Genomic DNA, 21,304 nt, shown 5'->3' with positions numbered 1-21,304 from the left:
ATAACGTCTTCTTGACTATGCTTTCATGCCTGAATATTGTGATCAGTATCAAGAATAAAAATGTCTTTTAAAAAGCAGTGAAGTACATGTAGTGGCTAAGAGCACAGGTTTCAGAGAGAGGGAGTACTAGGTTCACATCACACACCTCTGTTCTTTAATTCCAGTGCACCTCAGGAAACGAGTTAACCTCACAGACCATGTGATTCTCTCAATGGTAACATAGGGAGAGAAAACCCACAATCCTTGGTAAATGATTATGAAGATTAAACGAAACGATACATTCAAAACGACACAGACAAAGCACGGTGCTTTGATTGTCGGATGTAACTGTCATCCGAGGTTGGAGCAAGAGCAGTGCTTGTATGCATGGCACCGTTTCTGTCATAATTCCAATCCTGGCGCCACAGCATAAAGGGCAGGCAAGACTGCTGCCTCTCGCTGCGCAAGTGTCCCCAGAAGACCAGGCTACATCCTACTAAAAGATTCTTTTAAGGAAAAAGAATTATTTATACATTTTTCCTAAGCTTCACACTACAGGCTTTCTCTCCAAAGAAAGAAGCATAGAGTAATTTAAAAATTGTTTTAGAGTGTTTATTTTGCTAGTATGCTTTTACTATGGATGGACATACTACTTGGACGTTCGGTAAGGTCATGTTCCAGTGTTTTAATTTAGAGCTCCTTCCTGAGAGATGCCAGCTCTCGATGATTATCTATTCACAAGGCTGGCTTAGTCCTGTTACAAAAGCTTTATGCGGGTGTACGTGTTCCCTAAACCAATTTTTTCCTCTCTCTTAATGTAGAATTTATAGAAATGAATATGTTACTGCTAATGATTTAAACTAGCAACTGTAGAAAGGAAGATTATAATGGTATCAAAGGCTTGATCTGTCACCATGTCAGTCCTCTTATTCATCACTTTTCCCTTCATCTGTTTCTTTTAAATCTTAGAAAGATTATTTTCGGGAACCATGTACTCCGCAAGCCTTACAAAATTAGAGGAAGACAATCAACTCCTTTTTATGCATAATTTCTGAATGACAGGGAAGCATGGGAATCAAATGATATAAATTGTATTTCCTATTTTAAGGAACAGTTTATTGATGAAAATATTCTTTCATTTCCTCACCCACAATTGTTTTGACTGATCAGTGAATTAAACTTTGAATACAAGCTTCACATTTCCCTAACAATCCATTTCTCATTCTATGAAATCCTGGAGTCAGAAGAGATCCCAACACATGAAACGCCCATAGAAATTATTCTTTTATTAATGCCGAAAGCAGAACTGTAAACAATGACTTTTGTCAGGTGAATATTGGACACCAAAATAATCTCTTCTTTTTCGACAAAGGTAGATTTTCCTTGCTCAATAAAACATAACTGTGTAAAAAATGCACCTGGATTAAAAAAAGGTTAATTGGCGGAACCATTCAAATTTTTTCAAAAGCGCCCCATGCTGGTGAGCATAAAACGGTTTTGCTGGCCTCCTTCTTAGTGTTTAAGGGTGTACAAATGCAGTTAGTACAACTGCTGTTCCTACTGACTGCATCTGACATCTGAGCTAAAATACTCTCCTCAGCATTCATATTTAAGATGGGAGTTATGGAAAAGTAAAGTATAGATAGTTTTTCGTCACGTATACACTGGGTAAATGCATTGGCTTTTTCATTAAACTACCATAACGTCATCTTGACTATACCTTCATGTCTGAATATTGTGATCAGTATCAAGTATAAAAATATATTTCAAAACGCAGTGAATTACATGTAAAGGCTAAGAGCACAGGTTTTATAGAGAGAGAGTACTGGGTTCACATCACACACTTCTGTTCCTTAATGCCAGGGCCCCTCAGGAAACGATTTACCCTCACTCGACATGTGATTCCCTCAATTTTAATATAGGGAGAGAAAAACCCACCTTTCTTCGTAAAGGATTATGAAGATTAAAGTAAACGATACAATCAAAACGAGTCAGAAAAACACAGCGCTTGAAATGTCGTGGGTAACTGTCATCCGAGATGTGAGCAAGAGCAGTGCTTGTATCCATGGCACCCATTGTGGGAGGTGTTCATATACCAAGATTCCGAGCCTTGTTGCCACAGCATAAGGGCATTCAGGCCTGCTGCCTCTCTCTGCAGAAGTGTCCACAGAGTTTCAGGCTGCATCCCAATAAGATTCTTTTAAGGAAAAAGAGATATTTAAACATTTTTCTAAACCTTCACACCAAAGGCATTCTCTCCATAGAGAAACATAAAGTAATTTAAAAATTGTTTTAGAATTTTTATTTTGCTAGTATGCTTTTCCTATGTCTGGACACACTACTTTGGAGTATAAATAAGGTCATGTAGCCGTATATTCGTTTTGAGTTCCTTCCAGAGAGATACCCGCTCCGATCATTACCTATGCACGAAGCAGGCTTTGTTCTATAATACACTTGCTTTATGCTGTTATGTGTTTCCATAAACCACTTTTTTTCTCTCTCTCACTGTAGTATTTATAGAAGTGAATGTCTTACTGCTAAATATTTAAACTAGTAACTGTAGATAGGAGGATTATAATGCTATCAAAGCTTGATCTGTCACCATGTCTCTCCTCTTTTTCTTCATTTATCTATTCTTCTGTTTCCTTTAAATCTGAAGAAAGATTATTTTCGGGAACTATTTACTCTCTAAGCCGTACAAATTAAGAGGAAAAGAATAAACTCCTTTTTATGCAAAATTTCTGAATGACATAGAAGCATTCAAATCAAATGATATACATTGAATTTCCTTTTTCTAAGGAACGGTTTATTGAGGAAAATAATCTTTCTCCTCCTCAGCAACAATTGTTTTGACTGCTCAGTGAACTAAACTTTTAATACAAGCGTCACATTTCCCAAACAATCCATTTCTCACTCTATGAAATCCTGGAGTCTGAAGAGATCCCAGTACAAGAAACGCCCATAGAAATTATTCCTTTATTAATGCCAAAAGCAAAAATGTAAACAATGACATTTGTCAGGTGAATTTTGGACACCAAAATAATCTCTTCCTTTTCTGAAAAAGTAGATATTTCTAGCTGAATAAAACAAATCTGTGTAAAAATTATATCTGGATTAAAAAAAGTTTTAGTTGACTGAACCCTTGAAATTTAATCAAAAGCCCCACATGCTGGTTTGCAAAGAACGGTTTTGCTGGCATCTTTCTTAGTGTTCATGGTGAAACACGCAGTTAGTTAAACTGCTGTTCCTACTGACTGCACTCGACATCTCAGCAAAAATTCTCTCCTCGGAATTCATATTTAATATGGGAGTAACGGAAAAGATGTCGTATAGATAATTATTTGGCACGTAGAAAATGGGTATAGGCATTGGATTTTGCAGTAACCCTCTCATAACGTCTTCTTGACTATGCTTTCATGCCTGAATATTGTGATCAGTATCAAGAATAAAAATGTCTTTTAAAACGCAGTGAAGTACATGTAGTGGCTAAGAGCACAGGTTTCAGAGAGAGGGAGTATAACCCTAACCCTAACCCTAACCCTTACCCTAACCCTAACCCTAACCCATTCCCTAACCCTAACCCTAACCCGTTCCCTAACCCTAACCCGTTCCCTAACCCTAACCCTAATCCGTTCCCTAACCCTAACCCGTTCCCTAACCCTAACCCTAATCCGTTCCCTAACCCTAACCCGTTCCCTAACCTGCTCCCTAACCCGTTCCCTAACCACTAACCCCTAACCCCTAACCCTAACCCGTTCCCTAACCCGTTCCCTAACCCGTTCCCTAACCCTAACCCGTTCCCTAACACGTTCCCTAACAAGTTCCCTAACCCTAACCCTAACCCTAACCCTAACCCGTTCCCTTACCCGTTCCCTAACCCTAACTCGTTCCCTAACCCATTCCCTAACCCTAACCCTAACCCAAACCCGTTCCCTAACCCTAACCCGTTCCCTAACCCGTTCCCTAACCCTAACCCGTTCCATAAACCTAACCCGTTCCCTAACCCGTTCCCTAACCCGTTACCTAACCCTAACCCGTTCCATAAACCTAACCCGTTCCCTAACCCTAACCCGTTCCCTAACCTGTTCCCTAACCCTAACCCGTTCCCTAACCCGTTCCCTAACCGTAACCCATTCCCTAAACCTAACCCGTTCCCTAACCCTAACACGTTCCCTAACCCCTAACCCTAACTCGTTCCCTAACCCCTAACCCTAACCCGTTCCCTAACCCATTCCCTAACCCTAACCCGTTCCCTAACCCGAACCCTAATCCCGAACCCGTTCCCTAACCCGAACCCGTTCCCTAACCCTAAACCGTTTCCGAAACCTAACCCGAACCCTTTCCCTAACCCTAACCCGTTACCTAACCCTATCCCGTTCCCTAACCCTAACCCGTTCCCTAACCCTAAACCTAACCCTAAACCGTTCCCTAATCCTAACCCGTACCCTAACCCCAACCCGAACCCGAACTCCAATCCCGAACCCCAACCCCAAACCCAAACCCAAACCCAACCCCAAACTCATCCTCACCCTATACCAGGTGACTTCGGTACCCCGGGCTTCATCTCCTTGGTATTCTTTTTTCCCTATGACGATTGAAAGCAGCACATGGAAAGATACAACCTACCAGTCTCCAAAACACCTCACCTCTCAGTTTTACACTAGATGTTCCTGCATCACAGCTTCTTCTCTTCGTTTCAGTTTTCTCGGCTGCATGGTGTTCTGGAAAAAAAATAAAATTAGTCGGATTTGGAAGGAAGTAGTAGGGGGTTTTGAAGATACTGTTTGACCACCATCAGGAGAACCTAAAGACATCCCTCAGTATGGGAGAATATATTCACTGATGACATATTTGATAAGGAGTTGCCATCCAAAACATGTATCAAGAGCTCATGAACCTCAACAAACAAAAAGCAAATGAATTCTATTACAAAATGGGCAGAGGATCTGAACAGACACTTCTGTGCAGAAGCAATTTCAGGTGGCTGACAGGCACATGAAAAGACGCTCCACATCGCTAACCATCAGAGAAATGCACATTAAAACCACAATGGGGTATCACCTCACAACAGTTAGGATGGCCACCACCCAAAAGACAGACAACAACAGATGTTGGCAAGGGTGTGGAGAAAGGGGAACCCTCCTACAATGCTGGTGGGAATGTCAGTCAGCTCAACAATAGTTTCAAGCATTATGAAAGATACCCAAAAAACCAAAGAACAGAAATAGCATTTGACCCAGGAATTCCTCTCCTAGGAATTTACCCTAAGAGTGCAGGAGCCCAATTTGAAAGAGACAGATGCGCCCCTATGTTGATCGCAGCACACTTTCCAATACACAAGAAATGGAAGCAACCTAACATCAGGATATGAATGGATAAAGAAGATGTGGTACATACACACTATGGAATATCATTCAGCCATAAGAAGAAAACAAATCCTACCACCATTTGCAACAACACAGACGGAGCTGGAGGGTGATATGCTCAGTGAAATAAGCCAGGTGGAGAAAGACAAGTATCCAAGGATTTCACTCCTCTGTGAAGTATGAGAACAAAGCAAAAACGGGAAGGAACAAAACAGCAGCAAACTCACAGAACCCAAGAATGGACTAACAGTTACCAAAGGGAAATGGACCTGGGAGGATGGGTGGGAAGGGAGGGATAAGGGGGTAAAGGGGGCATTACTATCAGCACACATAATGTAGTGGGTGGGGTGCCACGGGGATTGCAGTATAACACACAGAAGACAGGTAGTGATTCTATAGCATCTTACTACATTGATGAACAACGACTCTAATGGGGTGCAGGGAGAACTTGATAATGGGGGGGAGGAGGGAGAGTCTAGTAACCATAACGTTGCTCATGTAATTGTACATTACTGACACCAAAAATAAATAAATAAGTGATTCTGTTTGAGTGCCCAGGGAGACAGTCAGTATAAAATAGCCCTTCCCGCCACTATGGATTATTTTTATTCGGTTTTGGCAGTGCCCAGTCATAGATTCAGTGGTATAGCGAGGCCCTTCTCATTTTTTTCTCACCTCAGCAACAGAATTGCTGTAATAATATGCGTCTGGGCTTTTGAAATCAGTGGATTTTATTATGTTTACTAATGTAAAGAAGAAATAACCAGATACCGAGGGAAGTTTGAATGCTTGAACGAACACGTCACTCCACAACACACTCTTTGCACCCAACTGCTCCCGTCTAGAACTCGGTGTTCCTTTTTACCTGTCCCTCCTCCTATCAGCGGTGATGCCAATGTCCCTCAAACATGGCGGTGAGCAAAGCACCAAGTTTACTCTTCTGTCTACAACAGGCCTGTGGTACAGGTCCTCTCAGAGGAAAAGCAGTAGCAGCGGGAGAAAACCCAAAGACGTAGAAATAGAAGATGGTACAGTACAATGAAAACTGACACAAGGGACTTCTGAGACCCTTACTTAATTCCTTCAGAGACAGAAAAGCAGCCGCCCCTATACAACAAAACTACACCACTATGGAGAAAGCACAGGCAGAGAATAAGAAGAGATCTGGAAACTTACCCCGCTGGGCCAGAGAGAGGAGTTATCACAGCAGCAGCAGCAGCAGCTGGAGCTGCCCCACATGCACTGTGCTTTCACCTTGAAAGATAAGGGTGTGGTCTCGCCTCGCTGGCCCTCTCCCTAAGCACCCAGAGGCATACACAGTGGGGACTGAGAAGTCGTTGGTGGCATCTCGCCCGCAAGTATGTTCCGCACGGTTTGGAACATAACGAACGGTTGGTGGAGGAGCGAGCAGCACTAGGTACAACTGAACGGGCAGCTGAGCTTTGAGGCCGAGTCCAGTCATTCACTGTTACCACTGTTCAACAGATCCCGTGACCCGAAGAGTGATGCGCATGAGCTGACACACATTTGATAAGGGAGGTTCTCACCAAGTACGGAGAAGGGAGAGGAGGGCACGCCTAAGTGAGAGTGCACAGAAAGCCTCCAAGAGGAGGTGACTAGAGAGGTGGGTCTTCAATGATCCATAGTCTTCTGCTGGGGTGAAATGTCTTAAAAACCAGAGGCAAGAGGTGGGAAACCCCAGAGGAAGTAATTCAGAGACAAAAAGGCACGAGACAGGATCTTTTCAAGGAGCAGGGAGCTTGGCTCATAGGGATGGAGAGGTAGACAAAGTGAAGGCCAGTCCGTGAGTTGGGGCTGGAGAATTTCAAATTTTATTCTGTAAAAATGTCAGTGCTTCCACAGTGAAGCAGTGAGCAAGCAGGGTCTAGGTCCACCAGGAAAGACGTGAGAAACTAGAAGCAGGGTTACTGACACAGGACACGAACTTCACAGGTTATAACATAAAAGATGAACAGTCCGGATCGGGAATGGACAGGTTGACTGCTGAGAGGAGGCGAGGTTCCCACGTAAGCATCCAGCTGGGCTGATGGGCAAGAACGGCGATGCCATCGAGACCAAGAGCCTAAGGAAAAGCATTTTAAAAATAAAAAGTGTTTCCCACTTTACTGTGTTGTGTTATTCACGTATGAGACACAGGCCCAAAAAACTAGATCAGAGAGAAATTCTGGGCGGCTGAGCCCAGTCAGAAGGTGGGATGAGGCTATGCTGAGACCCGGTGGTCCCCGACCTACGCTTTCTGTGAGAAGCAAAGAAAGAACCTGCCCGCTAGCTAGAAAGGCAAGTCATGCGGTCTGCGCACTCCTCCGAAGTCAGCTGCCTGGCTGGCCATGGCCGAGAAGGCATGCCTGGCTCCAGGTGTCCTAGAGATTCTGGGGAGCCCCGGGAAAGTGTGGGCCTTGCCCCGGAGAGCCACTGGGTGGCTCTGCACCAGGTTGTCCGCAAGCCCTGGCCTCCGGGATCGCGGTGGTGCGGGATGCTCAAGGGACTTGATGCCTGCCACACCCTGGGTGCTGAGCCCATGCAGAACCAGCACCCAGGTGGGCTGTGCTCTGACAGACATGGGCACAGCAGCCCTTGATGGTCCGCATGGTGGCCTCGTTGGTCCAAACACCTGCACGGCCCACAGTGGGCAGTCCCGGGGGCTATGGATTCTACTGGGGCTGGCCTTGGGGCAGCGCCGTGGCATTGGCCCAGGGTGTCCTCTGGGCGGGCCGGTGTGCTTAAGTCAATAGGTGCATGGTGATGCGGCCCCTGTGTGAGGTTACAGCTGCCCAGGTCCCTTTATGATGCGTCTCCTGGCTGACAACATACATACCAGGCTCACCCTATCTGGGCAGTTCAGTGCATGCTTTGAGTAAGAATGAGTTAGTGGCAAAGGAGACACTCTCCCTAGCTTCAGACCCTTTTCTCGGATCGTTTGGTGCACAGCACAACTCATTTACCCATGTGGACAGATTCCTCCTTCCTAAGGTTCGTGCCCCACTCCACCCGCCGCCTCCCCAGCCCCACCTTCTTCACCCGCCGGTCCTTCCCATCCCCGGGACGTGGCCCCCTATCCCTCCTGCCAGGGAGCACCCTGCACCTGCACGCAGCCCTGGTTACAGTCTGTTCCGCCGGGATACTGTGCCTTTAGCAGCTGCCTTTCCCCACTTTTCCAGCAGAGATCCCACTTCCACTGGGAGCAGTAGTGGGCTTCTGGACCATCCTAGGCTCCCAGAAGATGGCTGGAGAGAGACAACCCAGATGAGCTCCTCCTCTGCAGGGAACACGGGCACCACTACCAGCCCGCCTCGAGGTGTCCTGCCTCTGCAAAACCGCCATCCAGAGTCAGCCAACAGACAAGGCCTTGGGCAGCACAAAGCATCGGCACAAGTGCTGGCTCTGACACTCGGGACAAGCCGATGGATACAACGTCAACACCGCTGGTCATCATCTACTGGTCTCACCTTACGCCACACGGGGCCATATGCAGCACCAACGCAGGCCTCCTGTGTGCCTCAGATAATCACCACGCGGGTGGTCATCGTCTGGTCTCCCCTGGCCCCATATGATGCCGTGGGAAGCACAGCTGATGGCCTCGGCCCTACCCCTCTCTCAGCCTCCGACCCAGTGGACATGCCACAGCCCTTGCCAACTTCACCTACAGGTCTCCCTCAGATCCAGACAAATGTCCTCCTATCCATTTAACAAAATCTTTCCCACAATATGTGTGTATATTATATATTCACACTAAACCCTGCTCTTGCTAGTATGCCTCTGCTCTGTTTACTCTTTGACTCAGTGACAGAGGAAGAACATACATACGTGAGTGATAATGTTCTGAGCCACACTTAACTATGCAACGTGATCCTTGCCCTAGTGACTGGGATGTGGAAGTAGCCGCGTTTTATGACTGTGCATGCTCACTGTGAATTCTGCGTGCTGAGCATTTAATGGATGACAGCCCAGGGGGAGGCAAGACTAGAGGAAGTGCTTCTGCCTGCTGTGTGATTATTGAAAATATAAGCTTACTTAAAATTTATCAAGTAGCTTAGTAATATCAGAAAAGGTCCTCCTTAATGAATGCCTGGCCTGACTCTAACCTAAACTGCTAACATGTCAAACCACGTTGAGTTACATCTGTGCCAACTTCTCGCTGACTCTAGAGCCTGCAGAGTCTCCACCAGACTTAATACATGTAGAATTCCTTACCTGTGGAGACCACGTTCTAGATGGAGGGGAGGAAAGACACAATGAGTATCTGTAAGTTTTCCAGTAGCTTAGCCAGTAACAAACACTATGGAGAATAAACAGCAGGATATGGAGGACTGAGATTATAGGCAGGGAGAAGCAGGGCTTTCAAAATAAACAGTGGACATTCTAAGCTTCACCAGGGAGGTGGGACTTGAAAAGTCTAGCAGGAGGTGACAGAACCAGGTATCTGAGGGAAAAGCATGCCATACAATGGGATAAATTACTGAAAAAGCCAAGAGGAAGGATGCTTGTGGTCTTCAGGGAGCAGTCAGTCAACAAATGCGGCTAGAATACTGTCAGCAAGGAGGGCAAAGAGGACCGGGGACAGAGATATAGGTTGAAGTCCCCGCACCACCATTTACTAGTTTGTAGTCACATGCTGTTGACTCGATGTGCAAATGTCTCGGTGAACCCAGTGCTGTCTGTCTCTAGGGCATAGTTACCTTGCAGCCTTTTGGAAATATAAGTACGGAAGTGACATATAAGCCATCTTGTGAACTGCTCTGTGCATAAAGTAGATGGGTAGACAAAAACATGATGATAGATAGGACAGATAGACAGATAGAATAGATAGATGACAGATTAGATAGGATAGATGATAGATGATACATAGATAGGTAGATAGATAGATAGATAGATAGATAGATAGATAGATAGATTAGATAGATAGATGATAGATAGATAGATAGATTAGATAGATAGATTAGATAGATAGATAGATTAGATAGATAGACAGATGATAGATTAGACAGATAGATACATAGATGATAGATAGATGATAGATAGATAGATTAGATGGATAGATAGATAGATAGATAGATAGATAGATGATAGATAGATAGATGATAGATAGATAGATAGATAGATAGATAGATAGATAGATAGATAGATAGATGGTAGATTAGATTAGATAGATAGATTAGATAGATAGAAAGATAGATAGATAGATAGATAGATGATAGATTAGATTAAATAGATAGATAGATACATTAGATAGATAGATAGATAGATAGATAGATAGATAGATAGATGATAGATAGATAGATAGATAGATAGATGATAGGTAGATAGATAGATAGATAGATAGACAGACAGACAGACAGACAGACAGACAGACAGACAGACAGATAGATAGATAGATAGATAGATAGATAGATAGATAGATAGATAGATAGCCATGTTAGATAGCTGTGTTGTTACCTGTTTGTAAGGCTGGGTGCACTGATGGGAAGAGCGAGCACATCGGACACTGATGATGTGCCAAAGTCTCCGGCTGCTTCCCCCTCCCACATGGGACACTGATGATGTGCCAAAGTACTTGGCTGTTGCTCCCTCCCAACCTGAAAATTGTGCCTTAGGCTAGCCAATCCTCGCGCTGCTGTAAATCTAAGCTCTGCCTCCCCCTACCTTCTTTAAAATCGTGCTGCCTGTCTACTTAAGTGTGAATTCCCAGACTCCATTTCTATAGACTGGGGAAATCTCGCCCGGGTATTTGCGTTCAAATAAACTACCGGGCACTTTATTGCATCTCTTCACCTGCTTATTTCAACTACAATTTATCTTACACTGTTCTGTACATAAGGATAGTTGGGTAGACAAAAAGATGATGACAGACAGATGACAGGTGATAGGTGATAGATTAGAAATAGATACATTAGATAGACGAAAGATATTCATAGATTAGATGAATAGATTGACAGAGATGAGAGATAAATCAGATATATATAGATGACAGACGATAGACTAGATAGTACAGATGATATATTTAGGTTAGATTAGACAGATAGATGATAGATACTGATAGATTAGATAGACAATAGATAGATGTTAGATACAGAGTTATGGACAGAATTTTTGGGCACTCACGTCACCATCTTCCACTCCTCCTAACCCCCCGCCGCCAACACACACACACACACACACACACACACACACTCTCTCTCTCACAAAAAGTTCATATTTGAATTGCATCAGGGTTGAAGCCCTAACCCCCACTGTCATGGTATTGGGAGGTGGGGAATTTGGAGGTAATTAGGTTCGGAAGATATCATGAGGGTTTGGGTGGAGCTGCCATTACGCAATCAGTGCTATTAAGAGGAATAGAGGACAGATCTTTCTCCATCGACTCTGTGAGGACACAGCAGTGATGTGACCATATGCAAGCCAGAGGAAGGGATCTCACCAGAACAGAACCTGCCTTGTTCTTGGACTTCTGCTTCCAGAATGGCGAAAAATCAGTGTCTATGGATTAAGCCCCTACTCAATGACACTCTGGTTATCAGCTTGAGTAGACTAACACAGATATGTAGGTAAACAGAGATGCACTTAGATGATGGATAGAGAGAACCTACGCATAGATATCTGTGCTTAGGTGTCTGCATAGGTATCTGTCTCCAACCACCTATGCACTTTGAAGTTGGATCACTATGGGGGGAACACCAGGAGCACAACTTAAACACGTTTCTTTTTTAAAGTGTGGGTTGCAGTTTCCGATAACTGCGGTCTCTGTTAAAACTCAGCCATGTGTGTGTCTGTGCGTGGGCGTGTGTGTGTACACCACTACAACTATAGGTCTACAATCACAGGAGATGCAAAAGTAAGAAAGGAACACAGGATAGGGCAAACGTATTGCAAACTATGACCAGAAAGAGTAAAATTTTAGACTAGCCTCTGGGGATATCTTTGCCAAGTGTTTCTATGCAATTTTAGAAAGATCTTGCTGGAAATGTTGCTGGGACCACTCTGAACCATCAAGTTAGTTAAGGTAATAAGCCAGGACCGGAGAACAGCAAAGAGTAAACACAGTGTGTCTCCTATGTATCAGGCCAAGGTGTACAGGCTTTAATTCTACTACACCACTTCATCTCACGATGGGTGACGTGGGATGACCATATGCACCACTTTCATATGTGAGTAAAAAGTTACTTCAGAATCACCTCCCTTAACAGAAAATAAATAAGTGTGGGGACATAAACATTTGTATAATTCCTGCCACCATCACCCAACTCTTTATGCTCAGCACCCTTTTCATACGAACAGTAACAAAGTTCTCAAAGCTACTATTCCATTACAGATAGACCTCACTCACATCTAAATGCCTAAATGCACATAAACTCAACCTCCACCTTGACAGCAGAATGGCACAGTTTCCCCACAAGCTAGCTGGCCTGCCACCATAGCAAGCCCATGGGCCATTGGCCAACAACAGCACCGTGTGTCACAAAAGGCAGTCCCTTAGCCAGTGAATACACACATGATCTCTGGAGATGTGCCACCAAGCAGGGCCGCCGAGGTGACATCAGTGCACAGGCAAAAAGACCTACTACTGGGCATGCACCTGCCTCGGACCACACGGGCCAGCCAGGGTTCTCCTTGCATGTGGCCTCGGACATGCCCCGCAGTTCATGCAGCCGTCACAGCAGGAACGGCCCAGGGGCAGAGCAGCCCACCAACCACAACATCCAAACCCAGCAGAGTCGTGCCACTTATGCAGGAGAAGTTCCCACCCAAGGCCACTCCTCTCAAGACCCAAACACACCGGTAATTCACATAAACAAATACAAGGAATTGAGACTGAGAAGGACACAGAGGAATCAAAGTGCACCTAGTGAAAGAACGTTGACAAAAGTGAGAAAACAGATACACAGATGATTGATACATAGATTGGACTGATATATATACATATAGATGATAGATTAATTAGATAGATACACAGATGATAGAAGATAGATGATAGATCACAGATAGATAGATGACAGATAGATAGGTTAGGGTTAGATAGATTACATAGATAGATAAAGAGATAGGTAGGAAGATAGATAGGAAAGCATCATACTAAACAATACTATCTTTCACTCAAGACCATCTATGTGCTCCCTTACAGGAGACTCACTTGAGATCCAAGGACACAGACAAACTACAAGCCAAAGGGGTGGGGTCAGGTACCCTACACAAGTGAAATTGAAAAACAAACAAACAAATGGATTCTGTTTGAGTCCCCTGAGACAGTCAGTAAAAAATAGCTCTACCTAGCCACCGTGAATTCTTTTTGTTTGGTTTCAGCAGTGCCCAGCCAAAGATTTAGTGGTGCAGCAAAGTCCTTCTCATTTTCTCTCATCTCAACAACTGAATTGCTGTATTAATATGCATCTGGGTCTTTGAAATCAGTGGGTTTTATGATGTTCACGAATGTAAAGATTTAAAAACCAGATAAAGAGGGAAGTTTGGACACTCAAATAAACACGTCACTCCACAACACACTCCTTGCTCCCAACTGCTCCTGTCTAGAAACTGGTGTTCATTTTCATTTGTCCCTCCCTCCTATAAGCGGTGATCACGCCGATGTCCCTCAAATATGGTGGTGAGCAAAGCAACAAGTTTACTTTTCTGTCGACAACAGGCCCAGAGGAAGGATACTTGTTTTCTTCTGGGAGCTCTTAGTCAATGAATGTGGCTAAATACAGTTAGTAAGCGAGAAGGAGGTAAAAGAGGACAGAGGACAGAGACACGGGTTCAAGTCCCTGCACCACCATTTCCTGGTTTTGTAGGTACACACGGCTGACTCGACCTGCAAGTGTCAGAACCCAGTGCTCTTCCTATGGCCTGGTTTCCTTGCAAGATTTTTGGAAGGATAATGTAGGGAAGTGACTTAGGCTATGTTGATAACTGTTCTGTACATAAGGACAGAAGGGCAGACAAAAACATGATAGATAGATAGATAGATAGATAGATAGATAGATAGATAGATAGATAGATAAATAGATAGATAGATAGGTTGATTGGTAGAAAGATAGAGAGATAGAGAGACAGATATAGGTACATATCATTTAATAAAAGCTATTGCTCATAAACCAGGAGAGTAATTGTGAAAGCACACAGCGAAACTACAAACTAAAAAGAATGAAATACAGTTTAAAAAGTGCAGTAAGCAGCCATAAGAGTAACACAAATCGATCGTTTGCAATGACATGGATGGAGCTAGACGGTATTATGCTCAGTTAAATAAGCCAGGCGGAGAAAGAGAAGTACCAAATGATTTCACTCATGTGTGGAGTAAAACGACAAAGAAAAACTGAAGGACATAAACAGCAGAAGACTCACAGAAACTGAGCGTGGACTAACAGTTACCAAAGGGAAAGGGACTGGGCAGGGTTGATGGGAAGGGAGGGATAGGGGCGGGCAAAGAGAAAGGGGGCATTAGGATTAGAATGTATAATGTGTGGGGTGGGGGGTAATGGGGAGGGCTGTACAACACAGAGAAGACAAGTAGTGATTCTACAGCATCTTACTACATGCTGATGGGCAGCGACTGTAACGGGGTGTGTGTGTGGGACATGGTGAAAGGGTCTACAGCATCCAACCATGCTGATGGACAGCAAATGTAATGGGGATTAGGGGGGGAATTGGTGAAGGAGGTAGCCTAGTAAGCATAATGTTTTTCATGTGACTGTATATTAATGATAACAAAATAATTTTCAAAGTGCAATAAGAGCACAGGTCTCAATTACCAGTATAAAAGGACAGGCTTTGAGTGCTCCAATCAAAAGACACAGGGATAGAAGAAGGGATGAAAACTCAACACCACCTATGTGCTCCCTTACAGGAGACTCACTTGAGATCCAGGGACAAAGACAAACTACAAGCTGAAAGGGTGGGGACAGGTACCATACACAAGTGAAACGGAGAAACAAACAAACAAATGGATTCTTTTTGAGTCCCCATAGACAGTACAAAATAGCCCTATCTAGCCACTGTGAATTCTTTTTGTTTGGTTTAAGCAGTGTCCAGCCATAGATTTAGTGGTGCAGCAACTTCCTTCTCATATTCTCTCACCACATCAACTGAATTGCTGAAATAATATGCGTCTGGGCTTTGAAATTAGTGGGTCTTATGATGTTCACCAATGTAAAGATGTAGTAACGAGATAAAGCAGAAGCTTGGACACTCAAACACGTCACTCCACAACACACTGTTGTTGCCAACTGCTGATGTCTAGAAATAGGTGTTCCTTTTTATTTGTCCCTCCTCCTATCAGCGGTGATCACGCCGATGTCCCTCAAACATGGTGGTGAGCAAAGCAGCAAGTATACTTTTCTGTCTACAACAGGCCCTGAGGAAGGATAGTTGTGGTATTCAGGGAGGACTTAGTCAATGATTGTGGCTAAATACAGCCAGCAAGCAAGAAGGAAGTAAAAGAGCACAGAGAACAGATATACAGGTTCAAGTCCCTGCCCCACCATTTACTGGTTTTGTGAGCACATGCGGCTAACTCGACCTGCAAGTGTCTCAGTGATCCCAGTGCTCTAACTACGGCCTAGTTACCTTGCAAGATTTTTGGAAGCATAATGTATGGAAGTGAAGTAGGCTATGTTGCTATCTGTTCTGTACATAAGAATAGATAGTCAGAAAAAAGATGATTGATTCATAGATAGATAGATGATAGATGATAGATAGATAGATAGATACAAGATAGATAGATGATAGACATGATAGATGATAGGAAAACAGATAGATAGATAGACAGATAGATAGAAAGAAAGATAGAAGCATATATAGACAGATAGATAGGTAGGTAGGTAGATTAGATTAGATTAGATTAGATTAGATAGATAGATAGATAGATGATAGATAGATAGATAGATAGATAGATAGATAGATAGATGATAGATAGATAGATAGATAGATAGATAGATAGTTAGATAGATAGATAGATAGATAGACAGACAGATATATAGATAGACAGATAAAGATACGTATCGATTAACACAAAACTATTGCTCATAACCAGGAGATCAATGGTGAAAACACACAGCGAAACCGAAAACAAAAAGGAAGAATGAAATCCATTTCAAAAAGTGCAGTAAGCAGCCATAAGAAGAAAACAAATCCTACCATTTGCAATGACGTGGATGTAGCTAGAGGGTATTATGCTCAGTGAAAGAGGCCAGTCGGAGAAAGACAAATACCAAATGATTTCACTCATGTGTGGAGTATAACAACAAAGGAAAACAGAAGGAAAAAAAATCAGCAAACTCTCAGAACCCGAGATTGGACTAACAGATACCAAACGGAAAGGGATTGGGTAGGATGGGTGGAAAGGGAGGGATAAGGGCTTGGAGAAATAAAGGGAACATTAGGTTTAGCATGTATACAGCTTGGGTGGGGGCATGGGGAGAGCTGTACAACACAGAGAAGACAAGTAGAGATTCTACAGCGTCTTACTACATGCTGACGGAGAGCAAATTTAACGGGTTGTTTGTGAGGGAACATGGGGAAGTGGTCTGCAGCATCCAACTACGCAGATGGTCAGCGACTGTAAGAGGTTTTGGGGTGGGACATGGTGAATGGGGATGCCCAGTAAACATAATGTTTTTCACGTGATTGTAGATTAATGATAACAAAGAAAATTATTTAAGTGCAATAAGGGCACAGCTCTGAATCATCAGAATAAAAGGTAAGGCTTTGAGTGCTCCAAACAAAATACACAGGGTTAAAAGAATGGATGAAAACTCAAGACCACCTATGTGCTCCCTTACAGGAGACTCACTTGAGAGCCAAGAACACAGACAAACTACAAGCCGAAGGGGTGGGGATAGGTACAATACACAAGTGAAAGTGAAAAACAAACAGTCCAACAAATGGATTCTGTTTGAGTCCCCAGAAACAGTCAGAAGGAAATAGCCCTGTATGGCCACTGTGAATTCTTTTTGTTTGGTTTCAGCAGTGCCCAGCCATAGATTTAGTGGTGCAGGAACCTCCTTCTCATTTTCTCTCACCTCAACAACTGAATTGCTGTAATAATATGTGTCTGGGCCTTTGAAATCAGTGGGTTTTATGATGTTCACGAATGTAAAGAAGTAATAACCACATAAAGAGGAAAGTTTGGAAACTCAAATAAACACGTCACTCCAAAACACACTCTTTGCTCCCAACTGCTCCTTTCTGAAAATTGGTGTTCCTTTACATTTGTCCCTCCCTCCTATCAGCGTTGATCATGCCGATGTCCCTCAAACATGGTGGTGTGCAAAGCACAAAGCGTACTTTTCTGTCGACAACAGGCCCAGAGGAAGGATAGTTGTGGTCTTCAGGGAGCACTTAGTCAATGAATGTGGCTAAATACAGTCAGCAAGTGAGAAGGAGATAAAAGAGGAGAGAGGACAGAGACACGGGTTCAAGTACCTGTACCATTTCCAGGTTTTGTAGGTACATGCGGCTGACTCGACCTGCAAGTGTCTCGGTGAAACCAGTGCTCTCCATACGGACTAGTTACCTTGAAAGATTTTTGGAAGCATAATGTAGGGAAGTGACATAGGCTATGTTGTTAACTGTTCTGTACACAAGGACAGATGGGCAGACAGAAAGATGATTGATCCATTGATAGACAGATAGATAGATAGATAGAGAGATAGATAGATATAGTTACATATCGATTAACACAAAGCTATTGCTCATACCAGGAGAGCAATGGTGAGAGCACATAGCAAAACTATAGAAAAAAGAGAAGACAGAAATCCAGTTTAAAAAGTTCAGTAAGCAGCTGTAAGAAGAAAACAAATCATACCATTTGCAACAAACTGGTTTGAGCTAGAGGGTATTATGCTGAGTGAAATAGGCCAGGCGGAGAAAGAGAAGAACCAAATGATTTCACTCATGTGTGGAATATAACAATCAAGAAAACCTGAAGGAAGAAACAGCAGCAGACTCACCAAACCCGTGAGTGGATTAACAGTAAATAAAGGGAAATGGACTGGGCAGGGAGGGTGGGAAGGGATGGATAAGGGCGGGGAGAAAGAAAGGGGGCATTAGGATTAGCATGTATAATGTGTTGGTTGGGGGGTGCATGGGGAGGGCTGTACAACACAGAGAAGACAAGTAGTGATTCTACAGCATATTACTAATCATTGATGTACAATGACTGTAACGGGGTGTGTGTGTGGGGTCATGGTGAATGGGTCTACAGCATAAAACTATGCTGATAGGGACTGTACCGGGGATTTTGGGGGGGACTTGGTGTACTTGGTGATCATAATGTTCTTCGCGTGATTGTAGATTAATGATAACAAAAAAAAATGTAAGTGCAATAAGGACACAGCTCTCAATTGTCAGAATAAAAGGACAGGCTCTGAGTGCACTAATCAAAAGACACAGGGTTAAAAGAAGGGATGAAAACTCAAGACCACCTACGTGCTCCCTTACAGGAGACTCACTTGAGATCCAAGGACGAAGACAAACTACAAGTTGTGTGGGTGGGGTCAGGTACCCTAGACAAGTGAAACTGAAAAAAAGGAAAGAAAAAGATGTGCTGATTGGATTAAAGATGGCAGCTCATGTGAGAGGGGACGCAGAAACCTCCTCCTAAAACCAAAAGCAAATACATACGTATTATGTGGAAATAGAACAACTACACCAAGTCCTGGAAGAGCAGTAGGGAAGAACGCTGCTGCTGCAGGCTGTCACTTGAAAGAGAAGTGTGATGTACAGCCCTGGAGATGTGCTCTGGGAGCATGATCCTACCGTAGATGTGCTGTGCTCTGGAGGATTGGTGGGGTAGAAAAGCAAAGACAGGCGGAAGACTTCGAGATACTTGAGATTCCAGCCACTTCTGGGACAACACAGGGTTCCACATACGGCCGCTGTGGGACAAAAGAAAGGTGGACAGTCTGAGAGAACAGGAAGATAATTGCTAAAGGTTCAAGACATCAACAGGGCTTTCCACTCATGAGAAAGGACAGGTGCACCTATCTGCCTGGGTGCACTCTGCCCGGCAGGCAGGGGAGCTTTCAGGAGCTCTGGGTGCTCCATTACCCTGGCTGGCCTCGCAGCTCCGAGGCCGCTTACTGTGCTGTGACTGGTACCAGGCCTGCCTCCCTGCCAGCACCAGCCTGCAAAACGGCCATCCCTACCTACAGCATCTTCTCCCTGCGTGCTCCGCAAACTGGCCCAGGCAGTGGAGACGGGCACTGTGGCCGGGAAGCAGGAAAAACCTCTTTCCTCCCAGAGGGGTAGGGCACGGGCTCCACTCCCCTGGGACCCATGCCGTCCCCCAAAGGGCTGAGTATCTCCAGAGAGTAAAGCTTCTGGGAGCTAGAGGGCGCTAACCACAAATATGAACCTTCAAATAAACCTGGTAACTGGACACAAATCAATCTTCCTGAGAAAGAGATCTCAAAATAAACATCAGGAGCATGCTCAGGGAGCTACAGAAAATAAAACTGTCCCTTTCTCTCGAGCGCAATTCTCTCTCTCTGTGTGTCTCTCCCGGGAGTGCTGCTGAGGCCCTGTTCCGAGAGGGGTGCTGTGACAGACCAGAAGAAATGGCACAGCTCTAGGGTCCACCCCGGCCAGTGCCAGGACAGTCCCACACGGGCTCTGACTGAAATGCGAATGGGAGACACCGCAGGTCTAACTCCGCAGGAAAGACAACAGTGCTGCATGCTAGCCTTCCCATCAATGGCTAGAGGCTATGTTGCTCCACCGATACCAGGTGACATCAACAACCCGGGCTTCATCTCCTTGGCAATCTTTTTTCCCTATGACCTTTGAAAGCAGCACATGGAAAGATACAAACTACCAGCTCCACACCACCTCACCTCTCAGTTTTACACTAGATGTTCCTGCATCAAAGCTTCTCCTCTTTGTTCCAGTAATCTCGGCTGGTTGGTGTTTTGGAAAAAAAAAAATTAATCAGATTAGGAATGAAGTGGTCGGAGGTTTAGTAAGATTCTGTTTGACCACCATCAGTAGAACCAAAATACATCCTTCAGTATGGGAAAATATATTCATGGATGACATATTTGATAAGGCGTTGCCATCCAAAACTTGTATCAAGAGCTCATGAACCTCAACACACAAAAAGCAAATGAATCCAATTACAAAATGGGCAGAGGATCTGAACAGATTCTTCTCCACAGAAGCAATTTCATGTGGACGACAGGCACATGGAAAGATGCTCCACATCGCTAACCATCAGAGAAATGCACATTAAAACCACAATGGGTTATCACCTCACACCAGTTAGAATGGCAACCACAAAAAAGACAGACAACAACAGATGTCGGCAAGAGTGTGGAGGAAGGGAAACCCTCCTACACTGCTGGTGGGAATGTCAGTGACCACAACCATTGTGGAAAGCAGTATGGAAGTTCCCCAAAAAACCAAAGAACAGAAATACCATTTGACCAAGGAATTCCTCTCCTGGGAATTTACCCTAAGAGTGCAGGAGCCCCGTTTAAAAGAGACAGATGCACCCCTATGTCGCTCGCAGCACTCTTTACAATACCAAAGAAATGGAAGCAACCTTAGTGTCCATCAGGAGATGAATGGATAAAGAAGAGGTGGTACATACACACTATGGAATATCATTCAGCCATAAGAAGAAAACAAATCCTACCACAATTTGCAACAACACTGACGGAGCTAGAGGGTGTTATGCTCAGTGAAATAAGCCAGGTGGAGAAAGGCAAGTATCCAAGGATTTCACTCCTCTGTGAGGTATGAGAACAAAGCAAAAAAGGGAAGGAACAGAACAGCAGGAGATTCACAGAACTAAAGAATGGACTAACAGTTACCATAGGGAAAGGGACCTGGGAGGATGGGTGGGAAGGGAGGGATAAGGGGATAAAGGGGACATTACAATCCACACACGTAATTGAGGGGGAGGGGTGCCACGTGGATTGCAGTATAACACACAGAAGACAGGTAGTGAT

General features: G+C 44.1%; 1 long non-coding RNA gene across 1 annotated transcript; it reads right to left on the bottom strand.

Moving 5' to 3' along the window:
- Positions 1-942: 942 nt before the first annotated feature.
- Positions 943-19,195, bottom strand: LOC130680349 (uncharacterized). The gene is made up of 3 exons (XR_008993334.1): positions 19,113-19,195; positions 4,626-4,700; positions 943-2,176 (listed from the first exon to the last, which is right to left on the bottom strand). It is a non-coding gene; the product is annotated as an uncharacterized LOC130680349 (long non-coding RNA).
- Positions 19,196-21,304: the final 2,109 nt, after the last annotated feature.

This window comes from Manis pentadactyla, chromosome 13 (genome assembly GCF_030020395.1).
Source record: "Manis pentadactyla isolate mManPen7 chromosome 13, mManPen7.hap1, whole genome shotgun sequence".
Taxonomy (NCBI): Eukaryota; Metazoa; Chordata; class Mammalia; order Pholidota; family Manidae; genus Manis; species Manis pentadactyla.
Note: the sequence above shows the minus strand (reverse complement) of the source record. Positions and strands in the feature narration are given on the sequence as shown.